We start from the raw sequence: 26,515 nt of genomic DNA, 5'->3' as shown, positions 1-26,515 counted from the left end.
CTATGGTTTACATAAGACACAAAAAGATTAATTTCTATACAGAAAAAGCCAATAAAAAGGCACTAGATCATGTGATAAGATCTAAGCAATGCTAGATTCAGGCCCCCAGACGCGAGCCTCCGGCCAGGTCACTTCTGGGGGCCCGATCCCGACAAAAACACATGTGTGTGCTCCCGATGCCCTAGAGGCCCTACTGGTTAAGTTTCATATGAAACCGAGAACATTACCTTCTCTGCATCATCTATCTTCCGCTGTAATGGAGCATCCAGGTCTGCTCCTGCCACTGGGCTGCCCTCGTCTCTCTCCTGGGTAGGCACTGCATAGTCGGGTCGAGGACCAAAAAGGCTTTCCTGCAACCGCTCGAACTCCTCAACAGAGATCTGATACTGTGGCGCCGCATCCTCAATCTGCTCCTGGATGCTCACAATGCCAGAGATGTCATCGATGCTCGTGCCATCATAACGAGCCACCTCATCAACATGTGGTGGGGCATCCTGTAAATCAAAATCTATGAAATCACTAGGTGCATCACGCGCCATGATACAGTATAGTTCTTCTTCCCTAAGCTCCAACAACTCTAGCACATCCTACATGAGTAGATATTCCACCCCCTCGATGGTGATAGCATGGAGAGAAGAGAGGGGTGGCTCTTCGCTCGTGGGCATCTCATCAGGGCAGGGAGGTGGGTGCACAATGGCCAAGCTCTGTGCTGCCTCAACACTCAGATCGAGAGTAATCTCCTCAGGCTCCCTCTCAAAGTACTCTAATAGTGGCCGAGAGGGTGCGTCGATGTCCTCGTCACTGTCCTCTTGCACCTCAGTGCACATAACATATATGGCAAAGGCGGCATCCCTCTCAATGAGATCCATCGTGACGTGGTCCTGTGACGAGGTGGGCACTGCTCTAGCGCGGAGATGTTGCCCCACATGCACCATGGCTCGACTTATCACCTTTGCATGGCTGGATCCGGCACACAAACTATACAAAAAATCCATGGGAACCCACCTGAGAGTGGAGTCGGGAATAGAGCAAGTGAGAGGGTTCACTGCATCACAAAACGATGCTAGTATACTAGAGTCAGGGTCTACAGCGGAAAGCGAGCTCTCTAGACTCAAGGTCACGCAAAACCTAGGGTATATCTGGTCCCCTATGTGCGCGTAGCATGTGGAACTGATCCATGCGGCGAAGGCGGGAGTGGTAGCCATGGCACACAAAGAGAGAAGGAATGAGAGCACAAGTGTAGGGAAGTGGAGAATGAAAGTGAAAATGAGTTTGGAGTTATAGCTTTTATGTGTCTAGGGTTTTAAATAAAGGTTCTTTATAAAGTTATTAATTCTAAAGTTTCAAATTAAAACTCTTACCTTAGTTTCTTTATTTCAGTACTTTAAAGTCACTGTTAAAATTACTCATACAGACAAACGCTTCGTTCTACATTATTATATCCTCGAATATGTTTGGGTCGCTGAGTATATTCAAGTCTAACGAGAGAAAATATATAATTTTTTAAAGAAAATAAATCTAAAAGGTCTTGAAATTCCCTTTGGATCCAATTTAATATTAAAATGTAATAAACGAGCAGCAGAGATGCGCTACAATATATCATTGTGCAAAGACAATATTCTCTAGATTATAGACCTCTAACCTGCAATTTAATTATGATTTTTAACTGCACGATTGAGTAATTACAGTATGTATTATCGCACACTTGGATCACAGTAAACTAAAATTTAAAGTACTCAGAAGTTCAAAAAAGGTATGTATTCGCTCTTTATAAAGTTTTTTTACAAGGATTCCACTATCTCAAGGATATGTGGAGAAGCACATTGTTTACATGTCATGGATTGCTCACTACGAGTCCTGACTTTTCTATTATCTAACTTGAAATAGAAGTTGTAGAGGGGCTCACTAGACATTAATTGGATTTCTTGTCTCAGAAAATAAATGGGCCAATGACTCTCTGCACTGACTACGAAAGGATTATGACCACTCCACAAGATTACCACATCTACGAGCGCTGTATGTGTGTCATCTCGGATATCTTGATCCAAGCTGATCCACTCCCCTCGCAAAAGTCGCCATCTTCTATATCGAAAGCGAACGCACAGAGTTTGTCTAGCAATGAAATACCTGTAATAAAAACAAAAATAATGGTAAGTGATCAATGCGACTAACATAACAATTCATCTAAGCGAGACCTATGTCAATTAAATCAAGGTATGCAAAGTAGTAAAAAAGTTTTACCTGAATGTAATATCAGATTGGTTGACCCTGCACTCAATCGTCTCATCAAAATGTGTTCTTTTGACTTCCCAAGACTCACCCAATAGCTGACTCATCCATTCCTCGGATGGACACTTGCATTGATAAGTAATCTTTGTTTTCTTCAAAACATCACATGAACCAAACAAATGTGCAAACAATGAGAATGGAATAAACCAATTAAGATGCACATCTTTGGAGCCTGTGGTGGGTTTCATAGCACTATTGATGTCAGATTTTATCTTCGACTTGCAAGCTCCTGACAACTCCAAGCTACCAATGAACCATTCACCACTAGACAATGGCGGCAATGGGACATGCTGCAATCTCTGGCTTTCTACCACATACAATGAATTATAAAAAAAGATATTTTGAGTGGCAAGTTGACTTGTAGAGGTATTATCACAGATCAAAGAACCTATCTCTTCATGCCAAACATGTATCTTGCCGCTTAAACATTCCACATTCTGCCATTCATGCAAAGTCGATGGATATAGAGCTGTCAATCAAACAAGACTGAATTAGAATACTGCAAAGACTTTTAAAAACAACTCTGATACAAAAGAATAATCAATGATAAAATTTAACAACTTACTGTTTTGTTTATAATTTGCAATGTTGTTCTCGTCGTGTACAGAGATTTGTTTATGCGTATAAACATGTTGAATCAACACTTCTGTTACTGCACTTGTGCCATTAAACACTTTTCTGAACTCTAGAATTCTATCTTTCCAATGTTTGCTAGGGTTTGCAACATCCTTGCGCTTGACCTTGAAACTCCCTCGAGTACTTGGGTGCATCAAAATCCAATCCAACTTATAATACTTATCACAAATCCAATTACCGCCATTATCTTTCCTATTGAAGACCTCCACTGCAAGTATGCTACTGATATTTTTCCTCCGTGAAGACATCTGTAACAACCAAATACAAAAGTTACCTATTAACATGTGTATAATTTGCAAATGTTATCTCCAAATGAAATTAAATTTAAATGGATCAATTTAAAAAAGAAACATTGTACCTGTACTTTCTTTCACAAAGATCCCTAGATATGTTGAACAAGAAGTTGACTTATAGCAAGACCATTATTCCTTCACTGACAGATTCCTGTAGTACAAAAACAAAAGAAATATTGGGTCAACACATACATATAACTTATATAGGCTTTGTCCAAATGCATTGAAATTTAACCATGGAACAGTAGTAAAAAATGGCAATATACCTGTGGCTTTCTCTGCAAAAAATCCCAAAGATATTGTAGAAGTTGAGTTCTTAATAAATCATTGTTCTTCACCCTCGGAGATTCTTGGAGTAAAAAAACAAAGGAAAGCTCAGTATGCATATAACTTGTATACATTTTGTCTAAACGAGATAAAATTTAACAGTGGAGCAACAAAAAACAAGACAATATACCTGTAACTTTGTTTACAGAGAAACCCTAAGATGTTGAAGAAGAAGTTGAGTGTTCAAAATCCCAAAGATGTTGTAGAAGTTGAGTTCTTAATAAATCATTGTTCTTCACCCTCGGAGATTCTTGGAGTAAAAAAACAAAGGAAAGCTCAGTATGCATGTAACTTGTATACATTTTGTCTAAACGAGATAAAATTTAACAGTGGAGCAACAAAAAAACAAGACAATATACCTGTAACTTTGTTTACAGAGAAACCCTAAGATGTTGAAGAAGAAGTTGAGTGTTCAAAATCCCAAAGATGTTGTAGAAGTTGAGTTCTTAATAAATCATTGTTCTTCACCCTCGGAGATTCTTGGAGTAAAAAAACAAAGGAAATCTCAGTATGCATGTAACTTGTATACATTTTGTCTAAACGAGATAAAATTTAACAGTGGAGCAACAAAAAAACAAGACAATATACCTGTAACTTTGTTTACAGAGAAACCCTAAGATGTTGAAGAAGAAGTTGAGTATTCAAAATGTCACTATTATTGACTGTAAGAGACTCCTAGAGCATCAAAACAAAAGAAATTACATGTCAGAGAATGCACATAACTTGCACAGGTTTTCTCCAAACGAGATAAAACTTTACCATAGAACATCTATGGAAGAGAAAAATATACCTGTAGAGTTTTGTGAAGAGAATCTTAGGGCTTTGGTAAAACAAGCTCTGCTCTCATGAAACACATGAATCTCTCTCTGTGCTTGTGCAAAGCAAATGAAATTTTACAGGGTTACAGACATGGCAAGAAACAGTGAGGTTGTAAAATTTCGTCAGGAAAGAAGAAGCGGGGAAAGAGATATGTCAAATTTGAGTTCCGCCTAAAAAAGAGGGGGAAACTGAAAAGGGGAGAAAAGAAAAGTCAAACATAAAAAATAAGAAAATGAAAATTCGAGGCACAAACTTCCAAGAAGTGACAGCTTTGTACTCCCCTTTTCCCTTATTTTATTGCTGAGGGAAGATTTGGTCCAAGATATGGCTAGAAGATTCATGTTACATGAATCTGGAATCCCAGCTCTCTCATTGGTTAGGCCTATATTTGTTTATTCACTCCTTAAGGGGCAAAAAAGAGAGTCCATATTTCTCCTAATGTTCACTCCTGGTAAGAATGGGATTGGATAAATAAGGATAATTGTCTGATATAAATGCTGTCCATAGAAGGCACATGATACATCGTCAATGCCATCAGCATTCCTACCACCTAATCTTGCAATCGAATTCCCTAGATATTGATTCTATATCTGAGCCTAAATCAAGAGAATATTTTCCTCAAAGTGACAGCGATCGCCAACATTACAAGAGAAAGACCCTATAGACGTGCATTGTACACTCGAAATAGCGGGCGTGTTTATCAGCTCGTCTATTGGTGCTAGTATATAAATGCAAAAAACTCATCTATATACCCGCATTTTTAAATGCGCTTATAGATGAAAAAATAAACACACGGATTTTTTATTTCTCATGAAGTCCCTAAATATGATCAAACATCTTAATAGCTAGTATTTTTTAGAATATATTACCAACTTTAATTCTTTGTGGCGTAATAAAGCTTACCCAATTGTACTTCTTTGTGCATCTTGGTGCATTGCTCTTTGGATGTGCGCATTCAATTATAATACTATAACACAACAAACGTTATATGTATCACAAAAGTAAATGGCTCTTAATTGATATTTTAGTTGTTTCTGAGTATTACAAATATACATCCAATCACTCAAACTTAATTATATGCTACAATGAATGATCAATCTCATCTTCAATGAGATCGGCCCTTGCTAGACTATCTACCTCTAGGTCTATGTTACCAATAGGCAACGAAACAAATAAGTCTATCCCACTATCAGATGTATTGCTATGCTCAATTTCTTCATCATCATCTGCAACCATCACTACAACATATACATGCTATAACGACGTTTTCTTTATATATAAAAAATATTCCCGTCGTCGGTATTAGCGTCACTACAAAACCGTCGCTATTTGCCTTGCTATTTAGCGACGCTAATACCGACAAAAATAGCCACGGTTACAGAGCAATATTCGATGCTAATATCGACGATTTTGCCGAATTATTTTCCGACACTGATACCGACGGTTGTAGAGAATAAATTTTTTTTGTGGCAGAGCTGCAGATGCAACCCTGCCATAGTTAGAGCCACACAAGGCTAAGAGACAATTCCTGCTGTCAAAGAAGTTAGACAATCGATCCCAAATAATGACAAGACTTTTTAAACAAGTACTTTCATGAAATTAATTCACACAAATGTACACTGCATTGATAAAGAAAATAATAGAACTTAAATTGAGAAGTGCTACTGCGACAAAGCAAATATGGAGTCATGCTACAACATAGAAGTCCGATTCATATATACTTTGCTATTACATATGGAGGATAGAGGCCATAAGGCCTTACATAATACAAGATGGGGAGTAATCCTATGTAGCCTAATCTTCTCTCTACAACTCATCCGCATCAGAAAACTCCTCTCGCTATAGTGGCATATCGAAGGGAGTCTGCAACAGCAAACACATATATAATTGTGAGTACCAAATGCAAACTGACATATAATGACAGATTTCTCAAATTAGGAATGATATTTATTACTACTTACCGGTCCTCCGCGAGCATAGAGTTTCTCGATCAGGGCACTCAAGCCATGCTTCTCCCTATATGTCACCTCTAGTTCAGTCGGGTCGCGATTCGTAAAACCTTGCTGTGGCACACAAACATTGAAAAACAACATACTTGAGATTCATGTTTGAAATACATACATCAACATGGATGTCATTAAATTAGAGTACTCTACCCTATTAATACTTACGAAATCTGCCACGAATGTTGCGTGGCCGCCGCTACCAAGGTGATGTACCGATCCTGCGTCCAAGCGCGCCTTTGCTGCATCCTTCTGTTGCTTCCACTTGTCTGGAGTGGATGTCGCCTCATCCTGGAGATTACTCCAGTCCTCTGTATCCAGCCACTCCAGCTTTGATTTGCCCTGCTTGAGTGCTTCGCGTGCATCAGATCGCCTATGCGACTGATAGTCATGCATACGCGTCATCATTCACCCTCTCAAAAATCTATCATTGCTAGAGGGCTGAGGGAACTCTCAATACAATGTATCAATTATGTACTCCTTGCTGGCATCTGGGATCTCCTTCCACTTGTCTGTAATGTTGTGCCGAAATACTTGTTGGCACAACTCATGCATCCTAGAGATGACAGCTTTACCATCATCATTTATCTATAAATGGCCAGAGGCCTTATCTATGAGATACGAGTAACTTGCAAGATTTTGCAAACGGGTACTTTCATGACATTAATACAAATGTGTCAAACACAACTTGAATTGATAAGTGCTACTACGAAAAATCTTCATGTAAAAATACATACCTGGAGGAGTGGGTTTTGTGTACTTTTTGTCGGCCTTGGGAGTGATTGGTGGGGTGCGTGAAGGAGTGGGAGCAGTAGACGTCTGCCCGCCACCACCAGTGACAGACGTTGTCGATTCCCTGGTAGCAATGCGAGTGGGAGAGACTGCATCCATGTCCCCACAACATGAGTTACCTCCTCCTCGACCACGTGACTCTGATACAAAGCGAGACCTGCGATTGCGTCTACTGGAGATCGAAGCATCGGACCATCTAGAGTCTGCCGATCGTGCTGAGGTGGAACGGGAAAGTTGTGCATCGGCTCTATCTCTGACCCATGCTAGCTACTCCGGTGAGAAACGTGCTAGCATCGTGTCAATGTCATTATCTGTAAAATCCTGACTCATCCTGCCGTCCGTGCCCAAATCCTAAACCTATGTATACAAGGAAAAATAAGTCAATTAGATAATGAATTGCAAGACATAATAAAACTAAGACTTAATTTTCAAGACTTCATTTTAAAATAATAATAATAATTAGATAATACAAAACACCAGACTCCAAAAACATACAAACCGTCCTAACCGATTTGCAAAAAGTGGCATTGCTGTAGTGGGAGGAACGTTTTGATCGAGTCACTTTTGTTTAGGGTTCCACAATCTCATCTTGACATAGCTCAGTATACACTGGGAGATCTATACAAAATTCTCCACAAAATGAGGACTCTGCTTCATTTTCGAAAAACCCATCCTCTATCTCCATAGGTGAGATGCCTTGGTCCTCCAGGCAGTTCATCCTAGTTTCTTGTATGCCTTATGTCATTGCCGCTATTAAAGGTGTCTCTTCTACAATCGGTACGGGGGTTCTGGCAAACACAGGGATACTCCTAGATGTCATGGGAATGACATACCACCATTGAGGTTGTTGCGGATTAGGGAAAAAGACGACCTGATCCATATTACGAGTAGTATAAAAGTTCACTTTGAGATTGCTAAAGGGCATCAAGTATTAGGGACTCTTACCTGCTCACAGTGATTTGGCAAAACAAATGTATCACTCAAATTGGTCCACTTCTTCGTTGAGTCAATCTCAACAAAGCCACTTGGCCCTCGCCGAACAGTTGCACCTGCTCCTTCGAGAGTAACCTTGAACCATTGCACATCAAATATGGTCACAGAGAAACTTGGATAGTCCACTGCAATGATACTTTGTAAACATCCAAAATACTCCATCCAACTACAAGGTTTGGATCTGTGGCACGTCTTCGGCTTTCCTGCTCAAACATTGCCATCACTCCACAATCCATTGTCAAGTGTAACTTGTCGATGTACTCTACTCTGAAATGTCGTCCACGTGACCATGCTGCACAATGGATCTTATACTGGGAGAAAAACAAGTATATTAGTTGCGATTTGCAGTATAGATTGTAATCTCTTGGGATTGCATCCATGTGAGAAGTCCCACTCTTCTTTAGTAACTGTTTCTCCATCTTGAGATGCTTTGGTTACGGTCTCATGTAGCCATCTAGTGGATATGAGTAGAGGCATCTCCTCTAAGCCCTTCGGATATCGAATGGGCCATTGTCGTGTACTCCGTCGATAGTCAGATCTTGCAGACTCTCGCTCAGCGCGAGCATCCTCATACTATTGCAGCCACTTCTCCATCGTAACGCTATGCAGCATACAAAATCGGTTCACCTTGGACTCCATGGATGCGTCCATCTTCTTCTCTATTATGTTTCCCACTAGGACATCTCCATTCAGACGATCATCCTCCTTAAGTGACCATATCAAGCCTTTGTCCCGGTCCACAGTGGATAACCACTCAGGCATCGTGTTTCGGTAGGCACTTGTCTTGCATCGTCATGAGACTCAAACATCGTGTTTTGGATAGACAAAATGTAAGATTTCAACGTTCTACAAATTGCAATGAAGCACGTTATTGGAGTACTACATAGCACATTTTAATGGCTTTCAATAGAGAATCATACACATCATAATATACCTGAATAGCTCTGTCACACTCGCATCGCTCCATCCATACTTTGTTTGTATGCTCAACAATGCAAGAAGTGTCTTCAAACGGGATACCCGACTCCCATCATACAATGGAATGGCAGCCTCCGCAATTAAAGGATCTTGGGATTCCGAGTCCGTCGGAAGCAATGATTCGATCATGTCCTCTAACTCGGGCTCCAAAAAAGCAGGAGGATCGTCCATGTCTCTAGCATTCTCACCCATAGAAGGGGGTTGAGAGTTATCACCTTCTATGAGACAGTTAGTTATCTCGAATGACATTTGTATAGAGCGTGGACGAACCCGTCTTACTAGATGCAAGAGATCTGCGTATTGCAATGTATCGACATGGCCCTGACCTTGTAAAGGAAATTAAGGAGCTAACTTCTAAGATAACCCCAAACTGTTATACTTAAATGAATTACATGTCATATAGTACGTAATGAGAGAGAACTTACCGCAATCTCGTAATTCAAGACTGCTTGGTCGATTATCTTAACTCGAAACTCTCCATACTGTTGCACATGCTCTATGGACAAACGACATTTTCAACGAATGGCCAATTTGCATTGTGTGCATGGACAACATACATGTTGATTGAGCCAAGCCTCACGATCACCACCATGTTGGTCGTGAGTGCTAGACATCTTGACTGCGATGTAATGGAATGATAATTTGATAACGATTCTATATTGTATATTGGGGCCACTCCACTATATATATTTCAGGTCTTTTTTTAAAAATTTTCATACCTATCTCTTTGAGTTCAGCTCTAAACTTATCTATCTTTGAGGTTGGCTCTAAACTATGCTCACACACATACATTTTCGTACCTACATTGCAAAGAATAAAAACCAACACATGAAAAATTTTGAAAATACTCGCTTCCATTTCTCTCTATTTCAACACTTCCTAACCTACATTGCAAAGTAACACAAAGAAACACAAAGATCGAAGACAAACCAACACTTTCTAACCTACATTGCAAAGCAAAACAAAGATTGTAAAGAAACCAAAACAGGCCATACCGTCGTGCTCTCTTCTTCTTCCATAACCTCTTCGTGCGGGCGACGCTCTTCTCCTCGTGTGCGGCTCGCAGCTTGCTTCCTTGCTCACCTCCCTCTCTTGCTCACCTCCCTTTCTCTTTCTCTCTGCCTTCGCGCGCTCATATGAAAGAAACGTTCGGGTTTCGGTGAAATCTTACCGCACTAAGTTGTTGCTATTAGCATCGCTATCTGCGTTGCTAAAAATGTCGATATTTGCATTGCTAAATAGCGACACAAATACCGACGTTTTTAGCACGCTAATACCGACGCCGAAAAAAAACGTCACTACTTAGCGTCACTATATGTGTGTACCCTTGTAATGCATATTGTTATCCTCTTCTGCGCTTCCTTGAATATCCTCACGGGGATCATCTTCCACTACATCATGTATATCATCAATCATGGCATCATCGTGTGCATCATCATTGATTGTTGGATTGTCATCAACTATCTCTATGTTGGTAGCATTGCCATATATTGGTTTTGAACGATTAGATATAGGGATGACATGCCATCATTAGTTCTTGTTTACCATTGGGTGATACACAACTTACATTTAAAAAACAAAAAGTAAGTAACTTAGATATTTATTATATTTTGAGAATGTATCAAGAAGTAATATATATGAAAATAAATAGCTTCTAATATACCTTCTCGCATTGTTGAGATAGTACGAATGTGTCATTCTTGCCTTGGTGAAATTTTGTAGAGTCAATCACTACAAAACCACTTGGATGATGTCTAATTGTGCAATGCTCACCCGTTGTTACTATTTCTTTAAACCACTTCACATCTAGTGCATATATAAAAAATCAGCTAAAGTCAAGCTTCAAAATATCTTGGATCAAGCCACAATAACCTTCCATGGTATCATTGGTATCCTAGAAGTTTGCAAGGATACCACAATCCTCGGTATTTCTCTTATCATCTATACGTTGAGTTCGAAAATGTTTGCCTTCACATCAAATAGCATTGAACAATGTGTACTAGTAGTACATTGTTGAGATCATATTAATGATTTAGTTAAAGATGAAACATGTAAAATTATTATATCATATATAACTAAAGATAATTTAATTATACGTATGTCTCACCTTTGATAAGCAACCTCGTACGTATTCCCACTCCTCTTATGATATATCCATCGTCTCCTCTTTTTCCATCTTCTCCATTTCTTCATGTAGCCAATCTATACAAATATGTCGTGGAAGCACACTTAAATGTTCTGGATATGGAACATTACGTCTATGTCTAGCACGAAATGCTTGTCTTTCGCTTACTCTTCTTGCCCTTGCTTCTTTATATAGTGTCACCCATTTGCTCATTACTTCACTGTTAAGCACACAAAATACATTTAACTTACGAAGTTCCTCTTTCATTAGCACTTTGCTCCTTCCTTTTCCTTGAGGTATTATAGAGGCCATCCTCAAATCTTCATCATCTTTCCATAGCCCTAGTAAAGAGGGGTCCACTTTAGTAAGATATTCAGAGATTTGTACAAGGGATGACTGCACTAACCAACCCTCATCCATGCTTTCCTCGGGCCTTGCATTTTGCCTTACAAAATCTTTTAGGGTTTTCATAAATCGACAACGTCCAAGGTGCAGGCGGTAACTGGATCTTTCCTTTGGGTCCAATGCGTGGCCAAGCTCATCTCATATGTCCAATGCTACGTAAATCCTCCCTTACATTGGCAGAATCACAAGCCCCGATTAAGTGATCCCATAATGTAGAGGCAATATTCTTGAATATATGCATGGGGTCCAACAGGTGATTGATCTCGAGTTCAGTCCAATATGGGAGACAAAAAAATATAGAGAATCTAAGGCACAAACAATATATTATTTCTTGTTCTCATAATGGAGTGTACTTTAAAGACTAACAAAAGAAGTAAACTAGTTACCGACTCATGCCGAGTGGAGGATGATCATTGGCGTGTGTCCAAGTGTCCTTCCTTTCTTGAATGGTCAGAGATTGTGGAGTTCTTCCATTAGTGGGGGCTGCATATTTGGGGTGGTCAATAGGAAGAAAATGATGATGATTCTCATAGATAACCTTCTTCAAGCATGTTGGTCTAGAAGACACCACCAAAGAGGGACCGCAAATTGGACATGCATGATATCGTGATGTAGTTAAACTTGTAAAAACAAGTGGGTTAATGATGATATATATTTAATTAAGGATAAGCATGAATAAAATAGAGTATGCAACTACCTAAACAATCTCCATAGCCTAGAAAGTCATGCATAGTCCACAACAACATGCCCTTTAAAGTGAAATCTCTAAAGGACAATGATGCACTCACATCTTGCACCTCAATACCTCTCCATAGCATTTCTATCTCCTCATCTCTAAAGGACAATGATGCACTCACATCTTGCACCTCAATACCTCTCCATAGCATTTCTATCTCCTCGATCAAAGGCTCTAAGTAAACATCCATATTTTCTAATTTGTGTTTTCCAAGAATCAAAAGGGATAACATTACATGTCCTTTTTTTATTGCCATGAATGGAGGAATAGTATAGTTCACCAATACCACTGGCCATACACTATATGAGGTGCTTTTGATGCCAAATGGATTTATTCCACCTAATCCTAGACCAAATCTCAAATTTCTGGGCTCTTCTTTGAAAGTAGGCCACAAATTGTCTACGTGTTGCCAAGCTGGTGTGTCTGAAGGAATTCTCAACTTTTCATCACTTGAATGGTGACTAGCATGCCATGACATGAGTCTCGCAATAGATTCACACTTAGACATAAGTTGAATACGTGTAATAATAAGAAAATATCACAAAACCTTATGAGACACATCCATTGATCTCATCTCCTGGTTGTATCTTGGTTCACCACAAATAGGACACTATCATGCAGATGCATGATCCCCAGAAAACAAGATGCAATCATTAACACGTACATGGATTTTAACGTAATCGAGATCTCCAAGAGATGTCAAGAAACGCCTTGCTTGATTCCTTCTAGTTTGTAATTTATTTCCATTTAGAAGTATTTGTGACAATAACCTGCATATATTGTGCAAATAGAGTTAACAAATTGCGAATAATGTCTAGAATAATTTATGAATTAATATCAAATGATACATACTTCAATAATGCATTCAAGCTAGCATTACTCCATCCATAAATGGTTTGTAAGTTCAGTATCTCAAGAGATGCACATAGAACGGAGTATGTGCAACCTTCATACAATGGAGTTTTCGACGCTATGTGTAGCGGGTCATCTGTCTCTCTAGTGGCGCCCTCCCCTCGAACCTCATGGGAAAATAAATCGTGCACGATGTTGTCTAAAATATCTTCCTCCAAAACTTGATGGGGCATTTGAAGAGGACTGCTATCGTCGTCATCAGTATCTACTCTTCTTGAGGACTCTGCCTCCTCGCATCAACGCTTCGCAGTCTCTCGATGCCCTAGAGAGATCATTTGAGGATGTGGTACCTTATCCTGCTCAATAAAAAAAGGGGGTTTTGTTTAATGGTAAAGATGCAACATAGACCAATAATATTTGTGCAAATAAAGCAGTATACTGGGCCTTTTTCTTGGTTCCACTCTCCGTACACATGCTGAGGTGTGACATTGTGATTCGATGTGCTTGAAAAAAAACATCCTTGACAACGATCACATATACATTTGATTTTTGTCATAGCCAAGCGTTTTGATTGTGAAGACGCAATGTCTCGTCCTCACTGGAGGATGTACTGTTTGTTGACTCAGCATGTCCCATACTAGTAGAAGATGATGACATAATTACACCTGAATCATAAGGACATATATGATTTCATTTGGTATATATGTCATATTCCCTAAATATTTTTATACTTACAACATGGAGACAAACATTTTGATATTGAAAGACTAGGAAAGTCATGTTGATCCAAAAACAACCATAAGCTAGCATTTAATAAGTTTAATTATAATTGCGCGTCTATCAGTGTGTATAATATATTTTATCTGCGCATATAGATGCGCAATTACACGTGCTTACAGATGTGCCACGCGAATATTAAAAAAATTTAAAAAAAGTTGTGGCTCTCTTTTCAAACCAATGATTCCCTACATTTTTTGCGCGTTTTCTGCAGTTCGAGCTCGACATCACTAATCGTGTCTATCTATCACTTCATGAAGACAATGAGGGAATGAAATAAGAGTAAAAAGAGGATAGGAGGAAGAAAGAGCCAAAGAGTAAAGAACAAGAGCCAAACAGTAAAGAAGAGAAGAAGAATCAAACAACCTACGAAGGGAAGGGAGAAGGAGAACAAGGAGCTTGCAACCTAGCCACCACCCTCAGAACAAGCAAAGAAGGTGAGATCTTCTTCTCTCTCTCAATCTTGTTTGCTTTCTCTTTGTTTGCTTCTCTATCTCTCTCTCTCTCTTTACATGCTTTAGATTGTCATCTATGGAGGTTTTTTGCGCGTTTTTTATAACAGCTTGCAAAATATGGTCTGACTTTAAGCGTCTATAGGTGCATCTAGATGACAGTCTAGACGCATTTTTAGACGCGCTAATAGACGCGGGTATAGATGCAGCGTGTAATATGTTTTATCTAGACAAGGTAGTAATGGATTTTTGCTTATGTAGATGTGGAATCCTGGATCTTCGAGCACTAATCCTGAGTTGGAACTCATGAATAACACATTAGCGGAGTATTTTAGAGGTGTTAGTAGTTTTTTTTTGAGGTTTTCCAAACAAGGAGCAATTCATGGGGAAGATGACCAGTTATCTTGGTCGCCCTCCCACTGCAGAGGAGGTTTTTGGTGTCATGTCTGGGACACCTATCACATCTTTGCCTAGCACTACCGCACAAACACCAAACCTTGGCACACCAAACCTTGGTACACCTGTACTAACAGGTACTCCACGCACTATGCATTCACACAAATCAACTGATGCATAAGGATCAGCTGAAGTACATGGATTGACCAAAGCACGTGCATCACGTGAGGTAGAGGGTAGTGCCCGTCGAGGGAGGAGGGAGAGTCCTGCGAGAGGACCAGGAGGTCGAGGGCTTTGTGGGGGTTGCCTAGGAGGTGGCTCTCGATCACCCTCACTGGAAAATGAGAGAGGTGAGCCTCCACAAATTTACTACTTTGTCACAGATGTTGGTGGTATCTTGCATAACCCTCAGGGGAGGGAAGTGATAGTCTACTTGAGGAGTGTCGTGCATGCCACATACAAAGATTGTATGATTTTCCTTCAAGCACCAAAAAAGTGGTCTGTGGCAAGAGGTGCAGTACATAGAAGGTACCCTAATCCTGATAATTCACGATTCTTAGATGATTGGGGACGGTCAAAGGTGAGAGACACCCATCATAACAAGAGGTCTCACCTTATGACGTGCACCAAGGAGTCTCTACGGAGACAAGAGCAGGGGCGCCCTGGATAATGCCAACCACCCAATCGCCACTGCACAGAGTGGAAAGAGGCCAAAAAGAGAGCAACAGAGAAAAGGACAAGTCGCCAGCATGCAGAGGTGCGACGTATCCAAATGGCAACCATGGGATCGTCGCATTATGGATCGGGTGGCAGGGAGTCATGGGAAGCTAAGTTTGTAAGTATTATTTGATTTCTTATTTTTAATTAAATTGTGTAATTTGTTTCAACTCATTATGTAGTGTGTTCTAATACGTTGTATGTTTAAAAAAATTTGTAGTATCATATCATTGGTAGGATGCCTACTCCTAGAGAGATAGGCTACCATCAAGGTCATAACCGAGCATCCACTTGGCAGCATTTCTATGAGGTGGGACTGATCGCAGAGGAGCAATATAATCGTGCCATGAGGATTCCACAGCCAAAAGAGGTATATATTTTTTTTAAACATAGAAAGTATAGGTAACTCTAATTTATTGTTTATAATGGTATTTATATACCTTAATCCTTTCTGTAGGCAAACCTTGATGCAATTGAGGATAGAGAAGGGGGGGACTAGCAATAGTGGTGTGGATAGCGGCACCGACACCGGAAATGGTGGTCCTAGCGATGATGATGCCTCTTCTAAGGAGATGTAGAGGAGCCCCATGCATGCATGCCTCCTGTTAGCTTGTAGTTTTCATTTTTGATATGTATTACTTTCAGCTAGTGCTTGCAACCATGACCATACTTGAGGTCACAAGCACTAGAACTCGTCATGTAAAAACGTTTCATCTTTATATATAAAATTTCTTATTTTACATTGTTTTTCTTTCAGTACAAAATCTTCGAAATATGTACAAATATTTCAGCACAGTACGCTCATCATGTGTTATTATCAATATATGGACTTTAGCTCTCCACATTCTTTTGCTTTCAATATAATAATCTTTCTCTGCTTTCCCTAAGCACACAATTTGATGGGAAAAAAAAACCAAACAGCATGTGGCTTGCAAATCCACATGCTCTTTGGTTTTCTTTTCATATCTCTATTTTGCGCGTTTATCCGCGTGTCTAAATTGTAGGAAAAATGCACGTCTATAATCGTCAAAAAATTGCAGAGTACGCGCCTTTTTAGACGTGCAGTTACACACGTGTATAGATGCAAAATATGAATATATCTACTTTTTTATAAATATGATTATATATTTATGAAGCACGTCAATATGCCCGTCTATATGCGAGTGTAGTTTTCACTATAAGCGCGCTTGTAGATGCGAAATTTTAGACGCGCTAGTAGGCGTGGTAATAATTTGTAAACACAATTCAAATATTGCATCTACAAGCATGTCTATGGAGCCTTTTTGTTGTAGAACAAAGTGTTTATGGTATTCACAAGGAGGAAGCAAATAATAAATATAACACACCATGGTACTAGAATAAAGAACATAAGCATCGACGTAATCTTTGCATAAGCTATAGCACCCATAATCGAAAACCATTTATAATTCCACAAGAAATAAAGAGAGATTCAAATACTTAAAGAACATGACACAAACATTGAGAACAACCTGCAACAACCATGAAGACCTAGCGCTGACTCTCTCTATACTCAGAAATCATGTGACTCTCTTCCAAAAAATACAACTACATGCATATCAGAATCAATGTCTAACATACAGGTATTTTGTCTCATGACATTTAAAGACACAATCACGTAGGCTGATCTCAAACCATTATATCCATATATGAGGGTAAGAGACTAAGGTGATTAATGGAATTCAAGGCCTAGGGATTTACGCCCCTAATAGACCATATCATGTAGAGTATGGGGTTGCTTGCGTAACATGATGTGTTGCCTCATCAATTTGTGTTTTGACTCTATTGTCCACAGTCCTTATTGGAGCACATGTATACTTTGAGAACGAATTTAGAGCCAAAATATGCATGTAGTCATATACAAGATCTAGGGAAAAATCAAAGTTGTAGAGATCATATAATCTCCACAAGCATGAACTACTAGAAAGCCCTACTTCTTTTAAAAGATCATCCCTATTTGCTTGAGTGAGGGCTCTTTCTGCCATAATCAAAGAAGTAAGCATTTTATCACTTGATTTTTTGATTGGTCTATATTTCAATTGAAACTGTTTTGATCATATCAGTAACATCTTGATCTCTCACTTTCTAAGGTAGCTATCACTTTGTATCAATGACAAAAATATTCACCACCCTCTTTAAAAGATCCAATCTTGCGCTGAGTTGGATGGTCACTAGTTATTACCATCATTAGCAAGGCACGTGCAATGAATCTTCTATTGAGAGAATTTCTATGTTTAGTAATGTGTGTGGCTGGATAATTGAAATCTACTTTAAATCCATCAACAAACATACTTCCCAACTCATCAATCAAACATACTTTAAATCCATCAACAAACATACTTTCCATCAATCAATGATTGCATCATGAAGACATGAAAAAGCTTGCTAGAGCTCCTAAGAATCTTTTTATAGATGAATGGAATAAATAAAAATTGTATAACTCCAATAAAAGAGTTATTTCTTGCATTGAGGAGCTTCAACTCAACAACTCCACAATTCGTTTGGGTTGTCTTTGAGGCGTGAAACCCATCCTAGTGTAATTAAAAAGGCAAATTTCGTGGATGACCCTGTTAATCAAAACCAAGAAATATATGTATTTTAGTAGTCTATATCAAAGATCACTCATGGGATTTTTAAATATTTGCATTGCAATAAGGTGTACCTTGTAGATCCTTTTGTCCTTGTGTATGTGAGTTCAACATGATTTGCAACTAAACTTGTTGGTTTTCTCTATCTCATTCCAACCATCTATAAGCGCCGGTGACCTTTGGAAAGGAGGCCATGCTTTATATGGCTACTTGCAATGCATATTAGACACAATATTAGTGAGTTTGGGAATCTTCCAATTCTCATTTTTTGAATACAAAAAAGGTGGCACCTGGATAACATGCCCATAAGTTTCTTAAAACCATATGATGTGACCTACCATTGGAAAGCACTTGAAAAATGGAATCTATTGAGCTATAGAGCGCTCAATTTGGAGTTATAGTATTCAAGTTATGACAAATCCAAAGATTTGATCATGTGTCCCAAACTTATGGTAAATTTCCATATTCCCCGATATGGTGTTATTATTACATATCATTGAAAGCTCCATGTATGATTTTGGATCATAGAAATCTTTTACACTCTTGCACTTTGTGCCATCTCAAAACTCATTTATCTGCGAGGTACCAATTGCATTATCCTCTGTTAACCACTTTTTTTTTATTTCTCCACATTTCTAATAGTTTGTGACAAAGGATTCTACTTTTCGTTTGTTTGGTAATGGAGATATAATCAAAAGGAAGCATATCTTTCCAAGGTAGTGAACAATTTGAACACTTTTCACAACATTGTGAGCAATCACACTTTAACTTCTTCCTTCCCATGGCATTGAAGTTGCATTCACATTCAAGAGTGTCATGGGGAAAGTTATCTTCCTTGCTTGGTTGGTATAGCAATGGTATATGAGAAGAACTCTCACGTTCTTGGCATATTCTATATCATTGAGAGTTAACCATACCAAGTCGTGTTAACAAGACATTGAGTTGCTCCCAAACAAGTAAGAATACTTATACCACCTAAGTCTCCATCCCATGTTTTCAGTAATTGCACTAAGAGTTTGCCTAAGCTTGGAGTGAACATATTATCTATATAAGTTTGAGAAGGCTTTCTCCCAACAATTTCACCAAACCAAATCTGAAGCATCTTGTTCTAAAACTCAACCGAGGCTTGATGTTCATCCCAAAGTGCTTATATTTGAATTAGTCTCAAAATTATTCTATCAAACAAAGATGGCTCAATATCATGCATCTCAACCTCATCTTCTTCACCTTCTTCCAAGATCTCAATCTCATTTGAGGACTCATTATGGGCTTCGTTATCCAACTCAATGTCACACCCTTCTAGAACATCCTACAATAATAAATCATGAGGGTCATGTAGACCTAGATGGGTTGTAAGACTCTCGAATCTCTCTTCAATTTTCTGGTGTCGCGCGCACAAGTTAAAGGAGGAACCAAACTTCCACCACCATAATATGTTTTGCATCTACACCATACACGTCTACGTCTAGGCAATGATTGACATAATACATGACTTCCAACGGGTTAATGGATTCATATTTTCATTTATATCTTAATGACTATGTCTATAATCAGTTTGTCTTGTAACATCTTGATAGCCAAGTCTAGATGAATGTCTGTACTTGTAATTGCACTGACATCTCATGATATGATTCATTATAACTACCTGAAATATAACAATTTATCAAATCTAATCAATCCATACATTCTTATAATAAATTAAATTTATCTCAATAATAGAGATGCAAAACAAAAATTGCATACTAGACCGTTTGAGATGCCAAACCAAACATAAAAAGGAAGGTCATGTCCCTAGGGCTTAGTAGTCTGTCAGAACAATTATCCCTTCGGAGTGTGATTTAACATCTTCTTTCTCCACACTCATGAAATGACATGTATTTAGGCTCTTTAACATTAAACCTAGAGGAAGCGAATTGCAAGTTTAGGCAAAAATGATATGTACATGACCTCAAGTAAAGGTAGCACTAAATCTACATTAAAATTTTATCAAAGTCAATTTGTCCATACATTATTAGAGAGATTATTATAATCCTAGGTATTAAAGAATTCTTACAATAAACTAAAGTTTTCTCAATAATAGAGATGCAAAACAAATATTGCATACTAGACAGTTTGACATGCCAAACCAAACACAAAAAGGAGGGCCGTGTCCTTGGGACTTAGTAGTTCGTCACAATAGTTATCCCTGTTGCCTATTGTTTAACATCTTCTTTCTCCATGCTCATGAAATGATATGCATTTAGTCTCTTTAACATTAAACTTAGAGGAAACGGATTACAAGTTTAGGTGCAAATGATATCTATCTTCAACCTGAGGCAAATGTAGCACCAAATCTACACTAAATATTTATCAAAGCTCCGCCCGACACTCCCATGGAATATTACGGGAAAGGATGTCTAGAAAGCTCCGCCCGACACTCCCATGGAATATTACGGGATTTGAGATCTAGGGCTTTCCACGTCTGCAACGTTGCGGAAGTATTCTGACCATTTCCACTTTGGATCGACCTGAATTAGGGTTTTTCTGATTGGTCATTTCTTAACAACAACTAGCGTCGAACCCAAGCGAACTACTTTACGCAAAAACACCAGGTCTGAAGCGGATTCATGCTACACTTGGTTCAAAGAGAATGGGAAATGAGAGGGATGCAAAGCTCAACCTCTCTGCCATAAGGCATAGTCCCATTCCGTTCCCTTAAAAAAGCGTAATTCGGGTAAGACATAACTCTAGGTCAACGCTTTTGTTGTTCGTGTCCTTTGACAATCATCCCGCTGTTCTTCAAGACTTGAGAAAAGTTCCCGGCCAACCGGGACCACCCAACCATAGGACGCACCCATGGCCCATCCTCCGCACTTTCCTTGGTTTGTTTTAGTTATGTAATTATCTAACACATTTAGTTGGACATGTAACAATCAGCTTCTTTAATTAATCCGTTAAGCACTGGTTCCTTCACGTAATCTTATCACGTGACATAGAAAAACAATATCAAACAAGCTCTTTATTAACATATCATCATATTTATCTTTGAAATACAAGGATTTCCGCCCGTAGGCTTGTCCACAATCCGCCCGAAGGCTATCCAACAATCCACAGGGATCACTATTCCAAGTTTCCACCCGTAGACTAGTATACGGGCCTCGAGATCCAATCCCGAGTCACGTTAGCCTCTTGTGCAGGACCCGGAAGGTGAGGGATTTACAGAGCCAGACCCCCCTTTGGCACCCAAGCATCCTCCTGCTCCAAGTAGTGCTCAGCGGAAAGACCTCTCACGGCGAGTTCGGTCCACGTTCCCGGCGCGATCAACAACCCCCTTGGTTAGGATCAGGCAAGCAGTCAGGGGTAACTGAAGCTACCTCTCCCTTCAGGCCTTCAACCTGAAGTATAGATATTCATTTAATTTGTAATTCATAAGTCAAATAGTGCTCTAAAATCTCTAGCAAGCACAAACATTTTCTTTGATCATTTTTTTAGTTGTTGGCAAACTGCTAAGAATCTTTCATTTCCAATGCATCCAACACTCGATCCGAGGTGTCTTGCAACTTGGCAAGTTCCCTTATATTCTGGGTTAGGGTGTACCCTATTAACCCAACTTGGTCAAATCCTAAAGTTCATTGGATACTTCAGTTTTCGGTTTTTAACCTTCCTTATTTAGAAGGATATCAAAGTATACATCCTCTTGCAAGATAACTTGCATAAGGATCTGTCATCCTTGTTGTGAGAATTTAGCATTTCTTCTTGTGAACCAATCACAAGACCATATGACTTCGTACTTGCCGCGCAAGTCCTGTATCGTACTATGCGATAATGGGGTTACGAAACAATCCGTTTCAGTTTCTTTAAGCTGACGTTTGTCAGACCTAGGGTTTCCCAGCTTTATTATTTTCTTTTAAGAAACTCAGGGACAAAGCCTAGTTTCTTTTACGTTTACAATTTACTGACTCTATACTCAGGGAATGTGGGCAAGTATTTAAGGTATAAACATTTCTTGGATTTTAATTTATTCCCAATGAATATTTCGCACCATAGGTATTTCTAAGTCTATATTAATTTGGTTAACTTTAGAAGGTAATATCAAGATCACCTCTGCATGATTTTTTATCTATGTGTCAATTGATTTTTCAATCCTAAACTTTATCGATTTGAGGTTAGGTAAATTCAATTAATCTTCATTTTTCCTTGCCAACAAAACTCATGCCAAATAAGCAATCTTTCCCTTGCTAAGTTATGCAGTTAGCGATGATAACTTCTGAGAGTTTAAGCATCATAAGAATCCTTTCATGATTCGCACCTTCCATGATGATTCGTTGTAAAAAGAATAGGGGTTAATAGTGCAAGATGCAGTTTTATACCTTCTAGGCTTAACCGAAGTATACTACTTTAGTGGGTAAATAATCTTGCTCATAATTCGTTTCAATGCATAATGCTATTTGAAGAAAAACTATGTTTATAATTTATTTATTTTGCATGTTCCATTAAACTAAATTCCTTCGTCGTGAATAACTAGGACAAAATATATCTTATCCCTAACAATTCATCTTGCATGATTGAATTAAAATCGATATAAAATTAAGAAGGAAAAACCTGGGTTTGGGGTGAGATATCCACATGGATACCGGGAGATGACCCTCCCGCAGCTACTCCTTGGACTTTATTAGGAGGCATCGCAATTGTAGTGCTTCGAATGTGGAAGTAGCTTTACACACTTTTTCGGAATTCCAGTGTCGCTCCCTTGCACGTCAATACTCTTATTCTGTTTTTCGAGTAGGGGAAAAAAAACCAAGTCCCAAGGGTATTTTGGAAAGGCACGGAACAGTTAAGGGTTTATCCACAAGGAGGGGGTAATAAGACCTTTACAGTCTTAGTTTCTTTGGGAGGGAAAGGCTTACAAATCCTAAGGAAAAGGCCCTATAGGGGTTTATACATGGGGGGGAAAGGGTGTGTGTGTATGGTTCCAAAAGGAATAAGAAGAGGCCTTGGGAGATTTTTGGGCACGGGAGTGAAAGGTATAGGAAGGGGGTCTTGGAGGGGTTTTAGGACACGGGGGTGAAAAGGCTTAGGGGTTTAAAACCCGGGGGGGGGGGGGAGGGGGGGGGGAGGGGGGGGGGGAAAGATGAAGGGTAACACAAGGGGGGGGTGAAAAGGGCTTAGGAGGATTTTAAAAAACCCGGGGGTGAAAGGGTAAAAGGGGAAAGGTGAAGGGTGAAAGGGGGCTTATCTAGCCGCTTCTAAGCTTCACACGTGGCCAGGAGAGGGAGATTGCCGCCGTGACGGTGACGGCCAGCAGGTGTTGGGCAGCACGGACTGATGGCAGGTTGATGTCGTCCTGGCTCAGCGGTAGTTCAACAGCCCTTGTCAGGGCAAAGTGGCGATGAGGCGGCTTGTCCCTCCCTCCTTCCATTGATTGTAGGGCAGCAGCGAGTCCTTTCGAATTCTGCCCTTCCGTCCCTCCCTTGTGTTAGCTATATATAGTCTGTCTATATATAGTGCTATGTATAGTCTGTCTATATATAGCGCCCCAGGTCCCCTCTATATATTCCTATCATGTGTGCTCAATTGACACACTTCTGGGGTTCCACTTCCAGTGTCTCATATCTCTCTTCTCTCCTCTCTTCCTTTCGTCTCTTGTCTTCCTTGCAGTTTTCAACGTGGTATGAGAGCGAGGTTCTACAACATCACAAAGAGATTTCCAACATTAGTGTTTACGCTCGATACATGTTGTTGGCATCGTCTTCCAATCCATTAGCTGCAGTGGCGGTCTACGGGGTGAGCAATGCTGTCGTGTGAGGGGGGCGGCGAGTCTGATGTCTGCGCTGAGGACATCCGCTCTCTCATGGAGCCTCTCTCTAAGGAGCAGCTCATGGACCCTTTTACAAGAAGCAGCCATGGATCATGCCGATATCCTACAGGAGATCAAAGACCTCGCTCACACTGACAAAGGCCCCTCGCACGGGAAATTGTTCGTCCATGGCCTCGGCTGGGAGACCTCCTTTGAGACTCTCAAGGCGGCCTTCGCTCCCTACCTCCAGCCCACTCTGAGGTAGCCACAGCCAGTGTAGTAGGTTAAGTTCTCGCTCCAGTTGCGGTGCTGCACGGCGGCCTCCTCCGAGTAGAGGAATTCAGGAGACGAGGGGAGGCGATAGAGGGTGTTGACGGACCGCGGGTCAAAGGCAATGCCACGATACTCCTGGAAAGGGTTATAGAGGCGGACGCCATCATCATCCCTCTGACTGCTAGAGGTGCTGCTGCCGCTGATGCCGCCTCTGGCGTCTGACGAAACCATGAGTGTCTCAGGGCAGAGATCCTAAGTTGACATCAAAGAATGCCTCGTCATCCCCGACAAGAAGACTTGTAAGCTTTGTGATAACCTAATAATAGCTATCCTCTTACCCTCCATAGCCACGAGCTTCTCTGTGTGCCTCTGCTATTAATCGCTCGTCTGTTTGCCGATATTCATCATCCAATCCAATCGAGATACCTGACGTCGCCTACAGACATTGTAGAATCCCTCATATCTATCACATTCGGTTATCCTTCATCACAAGATGGCCTCTGATCATGGCACAGATCAGGCGCACGACCACAACATCAAAATCTGGAGGATCAAGAAACTGATCAAGGGCCTTGAATCTGCCCGTGGCAATGACACCAGCATGATTTCCCAGCATTGCTCAAGGAGCCTAGCAAGAAGACCGATGGCCGTAAATGTGTATGTCACTTTGCATCCGCGGGGCCTTCGTCCACTCAATCACAACTTGCATAGGCAGCATCTACCAGTGCGCACAAGATTTATGTGGTGAATGTTCCCCGTGACATGCCAACTGAGAAGCTCCTTGCTGCATTCTCCAGGTACGGAGAAACTGAAGAAGGTCCTCTAGGGTTTGATAAGTAGACATGTAAGTCAAAAGGATATGCTTTGTTTATTTACAAGTCAGCAGAGTCTATTAAGCGTGCTCTAGAAGAGCCTACAAAGACTGTGGCAGGACACCAGATGACTTGTAATCTTGCAGAAGGGTCAAAGCAGAAAGCTACTACTGTAGATAATAAGATGCAGGGTGAGCCCTGCGGGTGTTGGGATTACATCTTCAACTATGTAAAAACCTTCCAGGGACATCCAGATAGGCTCCTTCCTGACCATGTTCTTGTTGGCATGAGGCAGCACTTCATGAAGAGCTATACTGAGTTGCTGATTCAAACATGCCATAGACGTGGAGTGCATGCAATGGGAGGGATGGCTACTCAAATTCCCATCAGGGATAATGCAAAAGCTGGGCTTGATGGCACATGGGCAACACATCCAGGCCTCATTGGTTACATTAAGGTTGAAGTAATTTGCCAGACCCCTCATCAAAAGAAGACATACAGAGGTAATTGTCATGGAGGAATCTGAGGAAAAAGAAAAACGTAGTAAAGTGTTTGTCATCAGATTGCTGACATGGACAGCTTCTATCCTAATAGGCATCTTGGAGTGGCTATATTTAGGAGTTTTCCATATCAACGTGGTCGATCTTCCAAGTGTATATGATGCTGCATACAGAGTTGTAATGACTGGATTGATGTGGTGCATAAGGTGCCATCCTATGCCAGAATATCTGAAATTAGCTTTGCATGATTTTAATTATTGTCAATCATTGCTTAAGCTAAGTGTGATTGCAGATTGCTCAGAGCTGAATTTAGCTTGAGGTCATTTTGTGAAGCCTTGCAAGCTGTGCAACCTCATCCAGAGTTTGCAACATACCATACATCCATAAGCCTATTGACAACAGATTATTCAAAGGCAGCACAGGTTGGTTGCATCTTTTGAGAACCTCTGCTACAATCTTCAGGCTCAAGGTGTGCCAGTGGCTAATATTAAATGACGATCATTGTAACTTCACTTATGCTTTTGCATGTCTTGGACATTGTGGATAAGTAATCCAATGCTTCTTCCAGCTGATTTTTGGCTCCATGCTACGTTTCATTCTTATAAGAAATTATTCCATGCTTTGTTTATAAGAAATGTTTCGAGTTGATGGGATGATATTTCATTTCATTCTTATTCCAGCTGTTGAAATGTTCCAGCTGATGTTTCATTATTATTCCCGCTGTTGAGTTGTTCCAACTGATGCTTCATTCCTTATTCTAGTTGTTGAGTTATTCCAACTCATGTTTCATTGTCTATATTCCAGCTGATGACAAATTGTTTTATTTATATTTTGTTCATGGGGTCCCACATGTATTATGTTGTCTATAGAGCGGCGTTGCGAACCGTCTCTATAGACCTTGTGTTGTTCTAATGTCATTGTAATGTTTTTCTTTAAGTTTTGATGTGACAGATATACT

At 40.0% G+C, this 26,515-nt stretch overlaps 1 pseudogene; it reads left to right on the top strand.

The window, feature by feature from the left end:
• The first annotated feature begins 23,866 nt into the window (after window positions 1-23,866).
• On the top strand, window positions 23,867-25,875 carry LOC148029041 (UBP1-associated protein 2A-like; annotated as a pseudogene).
• The last annotated feature ends 640 nt before the right edge of the window (window positions 25,876-26,515 follow it).

The sequence above is a fragment of the Lygodium microphyllum genome, chromosome 11 (genome assembly GCF_053477565.2).
Source record: "Lygodium microphyllum isolate KBCC chromosome 11, Lygodium_microphyllum_v1.1.10, whole genome shotgun sequence".
Classification (NCBI taxonomy): Eukaryota; Viridiplantae; Streptophyta; class Polypodiopsida; order Schizaeales; family Lygodiaceae; genus Lygodium; species Lygodium microphyllum.
The sequence above is the reverse complement of the archived record's forward strand: the minus strand, read 5'-3'. Positions and strand labels throughout refer to the sequence as shown.